The 17209-nt window shown below is 37.0% G+C and overlaps 1 pseudogene; it reads left to right on the top strand.

The window, feature by feature from the left end:
* The first annotated feature begins 1198 nt into the window (after positions 1-1198).
* Positions 1199-2059, top strand: LOC147000498 (vomeronasal type-1 receptor 4-like; annotated as a pseudogene).
* The last annotated feature ends 15150 nt before the right edge of the window (positions 2060-17209 follow it).

Here is a 17209-nt window from a genome sequence, read left to right as displayed (position 1 = left end):
AAACTGGAGTAGAGACTGAAAGAAAACTGCTCATATTTTACTGACTTCTATTGATGTCATTCATGTGTTTTCTTTCTATTCTGTAGTTTCCTATGAGTACTCTACATTAACACTTGCTGTGTTAATCTCTTTTCTTCTGAGATCTTTCTCCTTGTGAACAAGCATGCATGCCTACTCCTGTGGCTATTTCTATGAAATTTGATGAAACCTAGTTCTCTGCCTAATGTTTAATGTATTACTTAAACTATATGAGTAGTTTGTTTTTACTACATAAGAAAAATATATTATGTAAGAATAGAGAATATTCACCATGTTCAGAGAAAATATTTTAGTTTTTGGTTTAAATTTCAGAGGATAAATTACAGAGGAATTCTTTTATGCTGAAGAGTATGATTAAAGTCTTTTTATCCACCATTCTGACTTTTAAGTAGCCATCTATTAATGGAATTTAGAGGTGAGCTTCCTTTTCATTTCTACTCTCTGGTCATTGCTTCTCCCAGGGCAATTTGGCTTTACTCTCATACTGACATTTTCTTTTTTAAAGTTGCAGAAGAACTTGCTATATCTAAAGAGTTCAGCAGTTACATCAAAATACCGATTGCAAAATATTTTTGAGATAGTCTTGTTATGTTGCACGAAATAGCTTTGCAATCTAGAACACATACAATTCACATAAATGACACCATTGCATACACTAGCAAGATTTTGCTAAAAGGACCCAGATATAGCTGTCTCTAGTGAGACTATGCCGGGGCCTATCAAACACAGAAGTGGATGCTCACAGTCAGCTATTGGATGGATCACAGGGCTCCCAATGGAGGAGCTAGAGAAAGTACCCAAGGAGCTAAAGGGATCTGCAACCCTATAGGTGGAACAACATTATGAACTAACCAGTACCCCGGAGCTCTTGTCTCTAGCTGCATATAAATCAAAAGATGGCCTAGTCGGCCATCACCGGAAAGTGAGGCCCATTGGACACGCAAACTTTATATGCCCCAGTACAGGGGAACGCCAGGGCCAAAAAAATGGGAATGGCTGTGTAGGGAAGTGGGGGGGGGGGGGGAGGGTATGGGAGACTTTTGGAAATGTAATCAAGGAAAATACGTAATAAAAAATATTAAAAATTTTAAAAAAAGAAAGTTCAAGTCACCATTTTGATCAAAGTACATTTTTATGTGGAAAAGTGTTTAATGATAGGATGGATCTCAAGGATTTGGCAACAGGAATAATGTTTTTACTTCAGAGCATAGTAGGATTTCTGGGAAATTTTACTCTTTTATTTCCAGCTGTCCTATCCATTACTACATTGAACAGACATTAAAGACCACCAATTTGATTCTCACACACTGGTTCACAGCCAACTCCTTGATCAGTCTTTCAAAAGAAGTACTAGAAACAATGGGAACTTTGGGGACGACATGGTTCTTTGATAATTTTGGCCACAAACTTCTTTTGCATATTCAAAGACTGGGCATGTCCATTGCTACTGCCTGCCTCTTGAGTGTCTTCCAGGAAATCAACATCAACACTGGAACTCTTTTCGGAAGGATCTTAAAATAAAAGCTCCAAAGTTCATTGACATCACCTTTGCAGTATTCTCTACATGATAGTAAATATGATTTTCCCTGTGCATATGTGCACCAAGGAGAACAGAGAAAACACAGCACATGAAAATTATTCTACTGTGGGTTATGATTATCTCACATGCCCATATATGGCATTCTTTTGGTTGGTGGTTGCTCTCTATCCTTTTCCTCTGGTCCAGCAGAGACATGATTGTCATTCTGTAAAAAAGGACAAGCAGCAAATTCAACATATTGGAAACAATGATGTTTGCTCCAGAACATCCCCTGAGTCCAGAGCCACACAGAACATCCTGGTCCTAATGTCTACATTTCTAGGTTTTTAATGCCTTCTTCTTTATCTCACAAGGTTGCATTGCTCTCATATATAATCCTGGTTAGTGGCTGGTGAACATCACAGCCATCATTTCCAAGTGTTTTCCTTCTTTGGGCCCCTTTGTTATGATGCCATTGTGCCAAGATTCTGCTTTTCTTGAATAAGGAATCAAAAAATCCTCATGATTTTATCACAAGTATAAAGATGATATGGTATCTTACCAGTGGTATCTAAATTTTAAGTTCCTCATCTCCTTCAAAATATCAACATATTTTGCCATAATATAAGTAATGCCATAGGAAGTCGTCTTTCTGAGGGAATTTGTTCCCTATGCATTTGGGTTTTGATATTGTTGAAACTAATACCTGAAGTATACATATCAGAGATGAATGTAGTAAGTCATGCAAAAATAGTGTCTGTTGGCAGCAATTTTAGGTATGGTTGCTTTTAAGGCAAACTAAATGAATTTGGCTTCAGTTCTTGAAATATTTTCCAAAGAGAGCGTGACCAATTTGGAGAACTTTTCCAGAAAGAAGCACAATGAAAATAGTGGTGGATGTACTTAAAAGATGATATTTTAAATGAGTTAGTCATGTATATTTATTAATGTAGGCAGATTCTCTCTTCCACTGTCTTTATCATAGTTACAAAAACAAATTTATTGAAATACTAGTTTAATATCAGTTTCTGGAGTGTGAATAAAAATTATTCAGCTGTTCAATTAAAAAATGTTAATATTTTCCTTTAAAGGAAATTGTTGTAATAATTTTGCTAGCAGTGATCTTCATAAAATTGCTTTTTACTGGTGATCCTCAAGTGAACAGTACATTCAATTCCATGAAGCCACCACCAACACTGAAAATATTAAGGAAAGAAAGGCATGAGTAGTGGTATGTTGCCTCACATTCCCTGAGTAGTAAGTATCTTTGTTTCTCTTGCAAACATTTTATGCTTCCAGCCAATGGATGATGATGATTTGAATAATCTAAAACTTTCATGGAGTTTAAAAATAATTGCAGTTTAGAAATAATTGTTATTAAAAAACAACAAAACCCCCACCATTTCCCTATAAAATGGAACTTATTATTCTTTAGGCCACAGTAAATATAGGCCTTTAAGCTAGGTTGTCTTCCTTAGAGAACTAGTTAGTCTGTATCACAATGCAGAATGGTTCAGGGTTTTAGAGAACTGAGATGCTGACAGATTAAATGACTTTGTTTTGACATTAAATTCTACAAAACTTAACAAGAAATATCTTATGTTATTGAATCTTAACAAGCCTATGCTATTTTACATGTGTTATAGGATTTTTTTTAAAAAAATCATTTATTTTATGTACATAAGTACACTATCACTCTCTTAAGACATACCAGAAGAGGGCATCTGATTCCTTTACATATGGTTGCTGTGAGCATGTAGGTGCTGGGAATTGAACTCAGGACCTCTGGAAGAGTACTCAGTGCTCTTAACCACTGACCCATCTCTACAGCCCCACATTATAGGATTTAAAGATGATATTTTCTGTGATGACTAGATAAACATGAACAAATGGAAGCCCATAGATAAATAAAGGGGTTAAGTTTGTCCCAAAGAGATATAATCTATGATATTGGAATTGAGGAGACAGTCCGCAGGTCCACTTCATGTAGGAAAAATGTGATTAGAGTGGATGTATGAAACTGAGGATCCATACACATTCTGTTTATGATATGCTTTTATCTATGCACACCTAAGTACCTATGAGGTATGTTATAAGTCAGGCATCTAAGAGATTAACATAATCAACTGGTGACAGAAAAGAAAGTTGATAATGATACACTAAAACAAAAGTTATGTAAGCATAAACTATGTAAAGGATTTTTGAATCAGCAGAAGAGAGCCATATGCAACTAAAATCATTCACTGGCTTATTATATCTGGACCCATGTTGAGGAATTGGCTAGAGACCAATGCGTTTCTCTAGCTAAGAAGGCAATGGAAGACATAGTCACAAGCAGGCTATGCCATTTTACCTTATCTCAAACCCATCCCAACCTTACTTGATCAGAAATGTCATTGAAATCAAACACTTGGCAAATAAAGAAATTGCAGAAAAGCAATAACCTACCAGGCACTAGGCTATGCAGAATGACCTAGAAGATGCACAAAGTCATCACCTGATATTTTTCTTCTATCTGTCTGGTAAGCAGGTGAAAACAATTTTTTTATGTTTTTTTCCTGCTCAGAACTTGCTTTGTGTAAATATTTTTGTTCACAAGTTCTCCAAATATATCCTTGATAATTGTTGTACAGTGCGGTGTTTAGAACAGTGACATAGGATAGCTGAGAAAGGTCAAAGTGAGAAAGTGACAAAGGGAATCACTAAGGAATGTCTTAAGATTATGTGCAGGTTGAAGAGGTCAAACAAGCAAAGAAAATTACATAAATAGAAAAAGTGTTTCACATGTGTCCATGAAGTTCAACATGAAACATGTTAAAGTGGGGAAAATAGTGAAGAACTAAAACGATGGTAAATGCAGAGAGTTGTGGCTACAAGAAGGAAAATTCAGCAGTCCAGAGCTAAGCTGGCAAAGTATGTAAATAATTAAAGCATAGGATAAAGTCTGAGATGTAGAAAAAATCCAGAAGTGCATAAACATGTCAAATAAGTCAAGTCTCCTCTAGGTTTTGATGAAAGTCTAAACACAAGTAAATAAGGTTAATGATTATGAAAGATATTTTTGATAAGCAAATGATAATGCATAGCGTAGCTTTTCTTTCACTAAAGTAAGCCACTGGGGTGGTTGACTTTTCTTCTACACAGTCCTGAGAAGGAACTACCCTCTAAGAGTATCCTTTTCTATAAAAAGAACTGACATTTTAATGCCCTGGATGCTTCCATAATTTCAGACTTGAGAAACTTCACGCAGTTTCAAATGGCAATGAAAATATGGTTCCTTATGAAACCATAAAATTACTCTACAGGGAGTCTCTCTCCATCACAATACCCTTGTACATCAGCTTCTTTGAACCTTGTATAGTTGACCTATATGTGGTCCAGGGAGGAGAACATCTACCCTACCGATCCACCAAAATGTTTCTAATTTATACAAAATAGACCAACCTTTACAACGTTTATAATTAGTTCTTATGTAAAAATCATGATAAGACTTTTTGGTAAAATTGTAAGCCATGCATATGTAAATTTATGATAATTGGTAAAGTCAGAATTACTATATAGTAGGTTGTTGCTTTTTAGCTCTATAATTGTGCTGTTCATGGTCCTTTGCCTAATAACTGCTTTGCTTTTTCATATAGTCTTTTTACTTATCCTGTTAAACTGTGTTTATAAACTTAAAGTTTCCTTAAGATGTAGAAGAACCTGGAGCTTCTGGCCACATTGGCAGCAGGAATGGCAGTAGCAGCACATTTAGAAGAATTTCTGTGGCATAGCCACATAGCTGAGACTGTGGATGTGAGGGAACAGAAAAGAACAAATACTTTGAACTTAGAGTACTGAGAAAGAAGAAAAGAGCTCAGAGGGGTTAATACTGAAGTTTGGACAGCAAGAACGTGTCTCATCATCTACTCCTTCCATCAGATCTCACCTTCTAAAGGTTCCCCAACCTTCCTAACAGTGCTATCAACAGGGAACCAATCGTTAAAAATATGTGTGTCTTTGTAAAATTTCCAATGGTCAAGAAATGGGTAATATGGAAGTTGGTCGAAATGAGCAGAGGAAAGGGAAGAGAACTAAGGAGGACAATGAGCATCAGATAGTTTAAGGGATTAGTAAGAAGAGCCAAGATTATAGAGTAATCAGACATGGCTCAAGTATCTGGATTTAAGGGAGTGTTACATTTATTATTTTGACAAATTCTTGAAGTACATTAAAAGTTGAGAATCAAGGCGTCCAAGGTTGTTTGTCATAAAGGACACATTGGCCTACTATGAATTGAGATATTTGAATTGAAGGCAGATATAGAACAAGAAGACAGAAATGATTATTTTATGGGCAATACAAGAGCTACTGAAGATAAAAGGGTCAAGACTGAAGTCTTTAGAATAATGACAAAAATTATTCCAGATAAAGTGAAGAAGTACCTCAGAGAGATGACAGAATGCAGGGCACAGCACAGATGTGAATGGTCAAGTGGAAGGCAGAAACTGTGAAAGTGTCTTGATGTCTAAAGCTCACATGGATAATGACATGGTGGATGGTATGGGTTGAACCATTTACTAGATATAAGCCTGATCCTATCACTGTGTTTCAGCTCTGAAGTTATTTGGTAAAGTAGTTCATGGGATTCCAGCCTGAAACCTGCTCAGACAGAGATGTGCAAGACCCTGACAATAACTGTACTGATTTGTTTTATTTATTGGTTTGTAGAGGTAGTAACACAATTTTTTTAATCTCCTTGCTAAAAAGCATCAGTTAAAGTCAAAGCCTCACAAAGTTGTATTTCATTTCATAGAGGTACTATACTGTAACAAAACTGTCAACACCATTTAATGCTGTATATTGGCAATATCTCTTTTCAAAATGAGTACAGGAATATCAGATGTGTAGAAGAAATAAGATTAGGTGGTTGCAAATTATTCACTGCCAGTTTCAGACTGTGAAATGCAGAGATGTATGAACTCATACTGGAACTCATGTCTCTCAAATGCTTTGGAATGAGTGAATATGTCAATTCATTGTTCAGAAGTTACTTGAAGAAGTTCATACCTCCAAACACTGAACTTTCCTAGGTTAGTGATATAGTATAGTTACTACTATAATTGGCCATTAAGTGCTCCCTATAGTTTTCCACCAAATATCTAGTACAATGTTAGAAAATATTCCAATTGTACCTTTCCATACGAAAATCATGATTGGTTTCATTACAACAACAATCCCATTTAATATTAACTTCTCTATTAATTTTCTGTTTCTGTAATAAAATACAATGATGGTGGGCAGATAAGGGCAGTTATTTTGTGTGCTCAGTTCCATAGTAATAAGAGTCCATCATGGCAGGAAAGCAAGGCAACAAATGGCAGGCATCCAACAGGAGCAGAAAGCTAAGAGACCCTCTCCTGAATCACAAGAAATAAGCAGAGTTTAAGAGAAACAAAACTTGCCCTGTGAGACAAACCACATTCAGCAAGATTGCATTTTTCCAAGACTCTACTAACACACTACCTCCTGGGTATGAAGTGTTCAAATGCCCAAGCCTACAATAATATTTCTCATTTACACTAATGTGATTAGATTATTCTTATATACTTTCAAAATTTAACATCGAGGAGGAACCATGGTTTCTCTGGCATTTAAAGGAAAAACTCTGGGGAGATAGGATAGTAGTTTAGAGTGCTTGAGTTTGGTTTGTTAAAACCAGAACTGGATGATCAGCTGTTCAGGAGACTCTAAACTGTCTGGAAACATAATTTCAGGGGATTTGACAATACTTTTCTGGTATTGTCAGCACTAGCACAGATTAGGTATACATTTATGGAGATACATGCACAAACAAATAAATCAAAATAAGTTTTTAAAACCAACCAAAAAAAAAATAGGTGTTTTAATTAATAAGGAACTCTTGATAACCTGTATTTTAGGAATGAGGCTCTGATCTGAATTCTTACCATAACTGAGCTAATATTTGTAACATTTCCTAACATATTTGCATAACACTGTTCCTCAGTTAATTTGCATTCTACTTGTGCAAATAGGCACAGTCACTTCTAGTATAAATGACATCATGTTTTCCCTTTGACTCATACTTCAATAAATATGTTAAGACTTGCTTTGTATCTGTTTATGAGTAAATTTTGGGAATAGTTTCATGTGATACTGATAAGAATCTATTTTCTTTTTTGTCTGGATGAAATAGTCTGTAAATATCTATTTTTATCGTTGGTTTTATAATGCCAATTATTTCTAGGAATTTTCTGTTCAGTTTTTGCCTTAGTGACGTCTTCCAGTCTCAGTGATAAGGAAAATAACTGATATGCTGTGTGTGAGAAATCTGGAGAATTAGGAAAAGAGACTGAAAGAAAAAAATAAAAAGAATGATAACTGGTAGAAGGATATGACATGTGACCAATAGGTTAAAGTGCAGTTCCACACTGAACATGAAAACAGATCAAGCTGGAAAAGAAGTGAGGAAAAGTGGTATAAGACTATGTAGGTTGTCACTGCAGGGAATTACAGCCACAAAGGCAATATATCTCCCTTCTACACAGACATTTACATTTAATGGAGAAAGTTTAGTAAAGCATCACTTAGAGTGTGAGATAAAATTGGCAGTGTAGTGTAAAAAGATCCAAATGACATAGACACAGATATTAAGTTGTTCCTATGGTCTTTGATTAAATGTCTGAATATTTGTAAAAGCCTAAATGCCCCTCACTGATGACTGGCTAATAAAAAATGGAATATATATACACTATGTAATACTATTCAACTGTAGAGATAAGTACAATCTTGAAATTTATAGGAGCATCCCTGGCCTTCACATCAGTCACTCTCATTACTGCTATAGATCAAATGGCAAGTGCATTTCTCTCTCTCTCTCTCTCTCTCTCTCTCTCTCTCTCTCTCTCTCTCTCTCTCTCTTTAGGCATTATTTTATTAGATATTTTCTTCATTTACATGCATTTCTTACAGGAGGTCAGTACAGAATCACACACCCATAACTCAGAGTTCAGGGAAGATCACTGATACACAGAGCACTGGCATGGTCTTGACATTCACCCTGAACACACCATAAAGGAAAAAAATAACTGAAATCAGTGGGAGTCATCAGAGTCCATTAAAAAAGGAGGGACATCATGAGTCTGGGTAATTGTTTATACTGGAAAATTAATGTTTTCCTTTTTCTGGCTTTAACTTTGTTTCGGAGATACAGCTATACAAGCAGAAGTGAATACTGCAGAAATAACCTGGTAAACAGAGGTAGGTTTCTTTTTTCCACAGCATTCCCCGATATAAAAGGCAGAGTCTGGAATGATAATGACTTCTATTGTTTACATGAATCTGATATTTGGTGTACCTGACACAAATTACATATGTAATGGTGAGGACTGAAGAAGGAAGTCTAAAGTACTTCCATACTTGTATTAAAGAGAGGCCCTCTAGAGAGCCCCTAGAATCATTGTGCCTGTGAGCAGACTTTGTGTGGATGACATTTATAACGAAGTCACTGTTGATTATGGGCAGACTCATAATGAACCCTTTAAGCATCCAGGAAACAATCAGCAAAGACAAAGTAACTTTGTATGTTATCTGTCAGGGTCAGTACTTTTGTTGCTATCTCCCTGCTTTAAAATAAAATTCCAATTTAAACATTGCTGCATCTGTGTGGTCACAGCATATGGAAAGCAGAGGCAGGAGGGTCAAACATTTCAAAGTAGCCTTTGGTACATAATGAGTTCAAGTCCAGCTGGGTTACATAAGATCCTGTCACAATTTGCCTTCCAATTACACACACACACACACACACACAGAGTTCAAATTCAGTAATATACTTTAATGTATAATCTATCAGATTTTTTTGTCCTAAAACTCCAGGTTTCTTATATGTCCTTTAATGTATTTCAAAAATTGTGCTTTAAGACAATATTTTAATTAAGGTATTAATGAGTACATAATACTATGCACAGAAACTGGTTATAATTTAATTTTATATACTTTGTATATGACTTTTATATATTTCATAAATATCAGTCTTCATGTTGCACAGTTTTTATGATCTGTGGCATTGAACTTTAAAATTCTGTATATGTGTGTGAGTACTTCCACCATGTGAAATCTGGGAATTAAACTCAAGTCACCAGGCTTGGCAGCAAGTATCTTTAACCTCTCAGCCATCTAGCCAGTCTCTGTGTACTTTTTCTGGGATAAAAGACAGTGTGCTTTTCTCTTGCTCTCTTATTTGTCTTGCTATGGGCATGTGCCTATACTAATTTGTGTGGAAATTTAGCCATTAGCAGTTAAATCAGACCCTGAGTATTTGTTTAAATTGATACTAACTCCTTAAAAGTTTCATGGAGTAATGGAATCTTAGCAGAAAAGCTCTAAAATTAAACAGTTGCAAAAAAAACTTGAGAAAGTGGTAAAAATCAGGACCTGAGTTCAGACCTGGGCTGTTAAGGAATAAGGCTAACACTTGTAAGCATTTAAATGTGTCTGTTCTATAGCACATGGTCACCAACTGCTGAAAATAGCTATGAATGGAACCAAAAAACAAAGAATCAAGAACTTGGCTAAAACATGAGGTTTTATTGCAATGTATGTGTGTGTGTGTGTACAAGTACACATGCTAATGCTATGCATAGACTGGTGTGAATGTGAATATGAATGTGAATGTACAAGCCAGAGGGCAGTTCTGGTTCGTATGAATTTTTAGGAGCTTGTTCTTTTGTAATAATTTAGTGTTGTGTGTGTTAAGTGTGGATATGTACCACTTCACATCCATGTATGTGTAAACTTTGAGCATTTTGTTCTCACCTTGAACTTTTTTGAAGATAGAGCACTGCTTCTGCTTGCTTCCCTGGAGCATCAAGCTGATGTTTTTATCTGTTTCACATTTTGCCTTAAAGATGGCTAGGGTACACCTCATTTTACCCAACTTATATGGATTCTGGGATCCAACTCAATTTGTCATATTTGTGTGGATATTGTGTTTACTTCCTGAGATATCTCCCTGACACTGCAGTTTTTCTTCTGAGACAGGATCTATCACTGCCCTGCATCTCACTGAAGAAGAGTAAGCTGGCTTGCTAGGAAGTCTCATGATTCTACATGTTCCTTTAGTGCCAGAATTGGGATTAGAAGTATGTTCCCCACACCGTGTGTGTGTGTGTGTGTTTGTGTGTGTGTGTGTGTGTGTGTGTGTAGTTACTGTCTCTTGACTGTCTTCCAGCCCACCATGATCATCCCTTGGGATTCTAGCTGGGCACAGATTAAAGTGAACACTCCTCGATACCTGGGCATATTTTGTCTTGTGCTGAATCTACAAATGATATTTAGTGTCATTTTCCTACCTATATACCTGGGAAGTTGAACAAAAAAAAATCACAAATATCAAAGATTTTGGATACTGCTCTGCTGTTCTTCATGACTAACCATGGGCATACAACATATACTGTTGCTGATATGACCAGATGCTACCTCTGTGTGGCTTATGCTATGGGCTATCAGATACAGAGCTTACTATATAGACAAAACAGAGCATGCAAAACATGCACAGTAACAAGGTGTGTTCCAGATTCTCTCCTGAATCTAGAATTAAGAAAGCCATCTTTCTCCTTGTCAGCACATTTGTTTCCTTTGCCACACTCTCCTATATTGTTCAAGCTTATACATCTCTTGATTATAATTTCAGCTGCTTTCTGGGGAACATGTCTACAACTGACTCTATGTTTCCCAACCACTAGGCTCTTTGTACTAAGGAGACTTCCATGCACTCAGTCTCAGCTTTGCCTGAATGAATAATATAAAACTCCCTTGATCATCTGAGAGACCTGTAAGTCATGTTTTTTAAAAGAGCTTTGTGTGTTTGAATCACATTTTCACAAGTCATACAAAGCGGTCACAATGCAACACAGTAGTGGCTCTAATGTGCCTACACAAATGAGAACATTATAATTTTGTTCATGTACATTTATATATGAAAAAATCTGTTCTTGTATCAAGATCAGAATAGTTATCAATTAGTATTCTGGGAAATTGTTTCAAAATATTTTATTAAAAAAAAAACTTCTACTTACTTTAATAATCTTTGCCTGGTATTATTTTATGCTTTTCATTTAGCTTATGAAAATAAAAAAATATTTTCACTAATCAAGTTGTAATATTTTGTCTTACCTACATCTGACGAAAACCCCCAAATGAATATAGTAAAGCACTACTGGGCTTTATAAATTTTTAATTACTAGGGGCTATGGATGGCACGGGGTTAAGAGTATTGGCTGTTCTTAAGGGAGATCCAGATTCAGTTCTCAGCACCTACATGGCAGCTTACAACTGTTTTTAACTCCAGTTCCAGTTGATCTGTAATCCCCTTTTCTGGCTCCCTCAGACACTATATATACACAGTGTACAGACATATTTGAAGGCAAAACACTCATACACATAAACATAAATGTTTTAAAATGTTAATGTGATTATTGTTAATATGATTAATGTGTTAAGTGTACAGAGATGCACTTGCTATCCTACTCTGTAGTTTTTCTTATACTTACTTTGTTTTCTCATCTATTTTGGATTGTTTAAAACATTCTCATTTTGTAATTATGTTGCATACACTCTGTGTTTATAAATGCATAGGTTGCAACTGAGAAACTGTCTTCCCAACTTAATCACATGTAAAGCTATGGAATGGCCCTGTCCCTTTTTCTTTTTTCTTCATTAATTAATTAACTTCCTTGCAGCCCCTGCCTTCCTCTCCTACCTGTCTCACCCTTCCTATCCTTATAAATCTCTCCTTTCAGAGAAGATGGAAGAGACACAGGGAAGGAGTCATGAGGATGTTTATTCTCAGAGTTGTCTTTGTAGGTTCTGTGGATTCACAACTCATTGTTTTTCTGTTCTTCTTCTGGCTTTGTGAATTTTTACCATACTCCATGGCCTGTGGCAATGAGACACCTGTTTCTACATGTAAATCTTTTTCCTCTGAGATAATTATCTTGAGTCTGGTAGGTTTTGTAAAGTCAGATTTTTGCTAGATTTCACGAACCATGCATTAGTTTTTAATGATTCATAATGATTACTGTGCATTCTAATATGTACAGTACAATAATTCTTTAATATCTCCTCCATGTCTGGGGTCATCATATTTACATATCCAAAGGTGTAATGTCAAAAGTATAAAGTCAATCTGCCCTCATCCCTTTTATTCATGTGGATAAGAGGGGCATGAGCTGGGAAGGATGATTCAGCAACCATGGAGAGGTGTGAGAGCATGTCATGAGTGGTTTCCATTCTGTGTTAGCAGGTTGCAATATTTGATTTTATATTATATTATATGCACATGTTCATGTATACCTACATATGTTTGGGGATGGATGTGTGTTCATATGTGTGGAAGCCAGAGTTAATTAGATATCTTCCTCACTGACTTGCAAACATATTGTTTGAGACAAGGTTTCTAGTTAAACTTGGAGCTTGCAAATTCACCTAGCCAAGGTGGCCATCAAGCCCCAAGGATTCTTCCATTTCTGCTTCTCTGATGCCGTGTTTAACAATATGCCACCATGCCTGGCAGTGTTCTGGGAATTTGAAGTGAGGTCCCAAGCATACACAATGAGACATCTCCCCAACTCAAGATTTTAGCTTTTAAAAAAGGCATGTTAGTAGTATATATTGCAAAGAGCACAGTTAACATCCCAAGAAAATTCCCTTAAAATTTTCTGAAGTCTTTAATAACATAGCAATAACATAAATTTATAACAGAATGATAGATATGATAATGAACAAAGTTTCAGGAGGCAAAGAAGCTGAATGTTTCTCTAAATAGTGATATTACCTTCTTGGAACTCAAGATTTCAGGAACACATCGAAAGATACAATAACCAATATGTAGTGTTTCTTTAGAGCATGTCGAGTCCAATTGGACATCATTCTAAGCATCTCCACATCTTCCAAAGAAATACTACAAATTGCTTTATTTATCTTTCAAAATACATCTGAAATCTAGAGTTCTAAGCTTAAGCCCTACTAAAAGTAGCAGAGAGAGCTCCTGAGATGACCCATGAGACTGTCTCCATAATCCTCCTATGGGTAGTTCAAGGTTCTCATACTCCTGAAGGTCACACAGAAGACATAAAGTGCAGTGGGTACTGTGGTGCAACTCCTAGATCCACCCTCATCCAGAGCCAATGTGTACATCCTCCTTTTATTCCAAATTCTTTGGGGATTTATCCTAAGTTAATTCTAATGACAATGGTATAAGTTTTCTCTCTCTAAATTCACTTAATTCCACCTCAGCTAGGACCACAGGTTTTCCAGTTGAACCTCTACATGCAAACCTCAGCCTTGGTATATGGTTTCTGGAGAAGATGGGCTATGAGCTGTGGCACACCAAAGCAGCCCTTGCTCTCCTATCTTATTTCTTTCAAGTGTTCTATATACCTCTTCCCACATAGGACATTTCAATGGGCCATGCCTATTTCAGGATGATATTACATATCTATAAACATCTTCTCACCCAGAATAGGGAAACTGTAACAAATTAATGATTCTACTAAAGTCAAACATGGGTGAATCAGTGAGTCTTTATTGCAGTTGCCTACAGGAATATGTCAGGGGTCGGGGGGAGTAGGGGTGGGTATTTTCAAGAGCAGGAATGAATAAATGCATCTGTATCACTAAAATTCCCACCCCAACCTGAGTTTCATTTCACTAGAGCTGCAACCATGGAGTTTCTGCATGGCTTGTAGGTGGCACCACAGGTCAGAATATTTGACTTGAGTTGGTCTAGTCAGAGCCAATTCCTCCAGCAATTGTTTAATGCTTCTCTAACCCTGAGGAGGGGCAGTAGTTAATCTTGTCAAGTTTGTTCACCTCCTGAGTCTCAGGAGCTTCCCTGAGCCTTGAAACAGCAAACATTTCAACTCAGAGGAAATTGCTACACATTGTCTGAAATGCACAATGACTCACTGTTCCTAAATTGTATTACACAGTATCCTGTGACATTTACATAGTATTTGTATCTGTGCAGGGCAGGACACATGGCACAGTAATAGTCCATGGTCTAGGGAATTAATATCATGTGCCCATCAACACATCCATATAGCCAACACTATTCTTCCTGCTTTTCCTGCCACCTGCTGAGACATACTGTAGGCAGCTAGCATTTTTTACATGCATATGAAAATATACATGGTAGACTTACTACAAATTATTTGTTAACAGATGGCATCACCTCTTCCCTCTCTCAACACAAACCAAACAAAACCCCAATGAAACAGAAAAAAAGAATTAGGACAAGCCAAAAAGCATGGAGTCTATTTTGTTTTGGTCAACTATTCCTAGGAGGCATCACTTGCAAATAGCTTGGGGGTGGGACTTTGTGTCACTTTTCCTTCTCAGTACTAGGACTTTGAGCCTGTGCAGGTCCTGTGCATGCTGTCTCAGTCTCTGTGAGTTCACATATTCATTAGCCTATTATATCTGGAAGATACTGTTTCCTTGGAATTATTCATTTCCTATGGCTATTACAATCTTTCTGCCCTTTCTGGTTCCTTTTCCATATAGATCCCTGAGCTTTGAAGGGAGGAGTTTGGTAAAGACATCTCACTTAGAACTGAGTGTTCCACAGTCTCTCAAGTTCTGCATATTGTCCAGTTATAGATCTCTGTGTTTATTGCAATCTACTTGCAGGAAGAGTCTTCCCAGATGAAGACTGAAAAATGCACTGACTCCTAGAAGGATACTGGCAGAGACCTATTAAGGACAGCTATGGAAAAAAAAAATGATATCCTCACATATTATGGATATTGGTGGCACAGAAAAAAAACAAAACAAAACAGGAAGTTATCCATAATGAGTTCAAGCTAAACAGGCAGGATGTTCTCTGTCTGTCTACCCCTTTCTACTTACAAGGTTCTCATGTTAGCCAGGTTGCCTTTTGAATATATGGCCAAAGATATAACCTTTTAACTTCTGATCCTGTGTCTGTCTATCTACCTTTGGGATCGCTGGTGTGTACACTCAAATTTAGATGGTGCTGAGGTATCATAGCTAGTTTTTGTCAACTTGACAAAAATCTAGATATATCTGGGAGGAGGAACTCAATTCCTTTCTTCTCTATGCCTCCAAATTCCCACCTCCATCCTCTCACCACAGTAAATACACACACCTGAAGTACTATTTCATGTGGAACTACTCTGCACTGTCTGGAGAATAATCTATGATAGCTGTGCTTTGGGGTTTGAATGTATGCGTTTACTATGAATGTAGTAAGGGAAGTAAAAGAATCAATAGTGGGGAATGCAGGAGGTTCCAAGGACACAATGTGAGGGACCTTAGCCAAAATGCCCAGCAGTGGGAATATGGAATACTGAAGAGACCACCTCCAGTAGTCAGCCAGGACCCCCAGTTTAGGAATGAGGATACCAACCCAACTACAAACTTTCAGCCCCAAATTGTTTCTAAAAGAAATGCAAGATAAGAATTGGAGCAGAGACTATAGAGATGCTCGACCAGTGACTGGCCCAACATGGGATCCACTCATGGGCAGACACCAAATCCTGACACTATTACTGATGCCACGCTGTTCTTGAAGATAGGAGCCGAATATGGCTGTCCACTGAGAGGTTCTGCCAACAGCTGACTCATACAGATATAGACACTCACAGCCAAGCATTGGACTGAAGTTGGGGACCCCTATGGAAAAAATATAGGAAGGATTGAAGGAGCTGAAGGAGATAGCAACCCCATAGGAAGAACAACAGTATCATCTTACCTGGATACCTGGGAAGCTCCCAGAGATAAAGCCACCAACCATAGAGAATACATAGGAGGGTCCACCCCCTCCCCCTCAACACATGTAGCAAAGGGATGCCTAGTCTGGCCTCAGTGGGAAAGGATCACTGGGGGTCACCCTCTCAGAGGCAAAAGGGAGTGGGGATTGGGGGAAAACTCTGTGATGGGGGACCAACAGGGAGGCAACATTCGGGATGTAGATAATTTTAAAAAGCAAAACAAAACAGACACATTAAACAAGAACTGGTAGGATGACTAATAACTCTATTAACCATTGAAACTAATAATAATATGCTTTTTAACCTAATTTCCTAATATAAAGAACCTATGTAACATGTATTTCTATTACATACTATATGTAATTGTGCTTGGTCCAGATAGTCTATAGTTCCTTTCTCAAGCACAAACCATGATCCAGATGTAGTCTCCTGACTGAAAAACTGCAAGCCAGAGATAAAATGTAGCAGGCATGTCCTCTGGGGTAAAAGATGCCAACAGGGGCAGTGAAATATAAAAGACAGAATATAGATAATGGGCCCAAAGAGACTGTTTCTCAAACTCTACTTAGAATTTCCAGGTATGTGCTAAACACTATATAAACAATGGGAAAAATAAAAATTGTCCATTCTTAAACTGAACCTAGAGTCTTGTGTCTCTGTCTCCAGTTACCTTCCTTGCTAGTCCCTGTTGATGTCCAGCTGTGTTGGCCATGGCATAACCGATTAACATTTAATATTTCTAAATATCCTAAAATGTAATCATTAATCATAAATATGACTATGTCAATGTCACTAAAAGTTTAGTGTTTTCCAGCGTAAGAGATAAAGGATACAAATTTAAAATCAAAAAGGTAAATAA

Source organism: Mus caroli, unplaced genomic scaffold (assembly GCF_978045245.1).
Source record: "Mus caroli unplaced genomic scaffold, Mus_caroli_1 scaffold_18, whole genome shotgun sequence".
Classification (NCBI taxonomy): Eukaryota; Metazoa; Chordata; class Mammalia; order Rodentia; family Muridae; genus Mus; species Mus caroli.
Note: the sequence above shows the minus strand (reverse complement) of the source record. Positions and strands in the feature narration are given on the sequence as shown.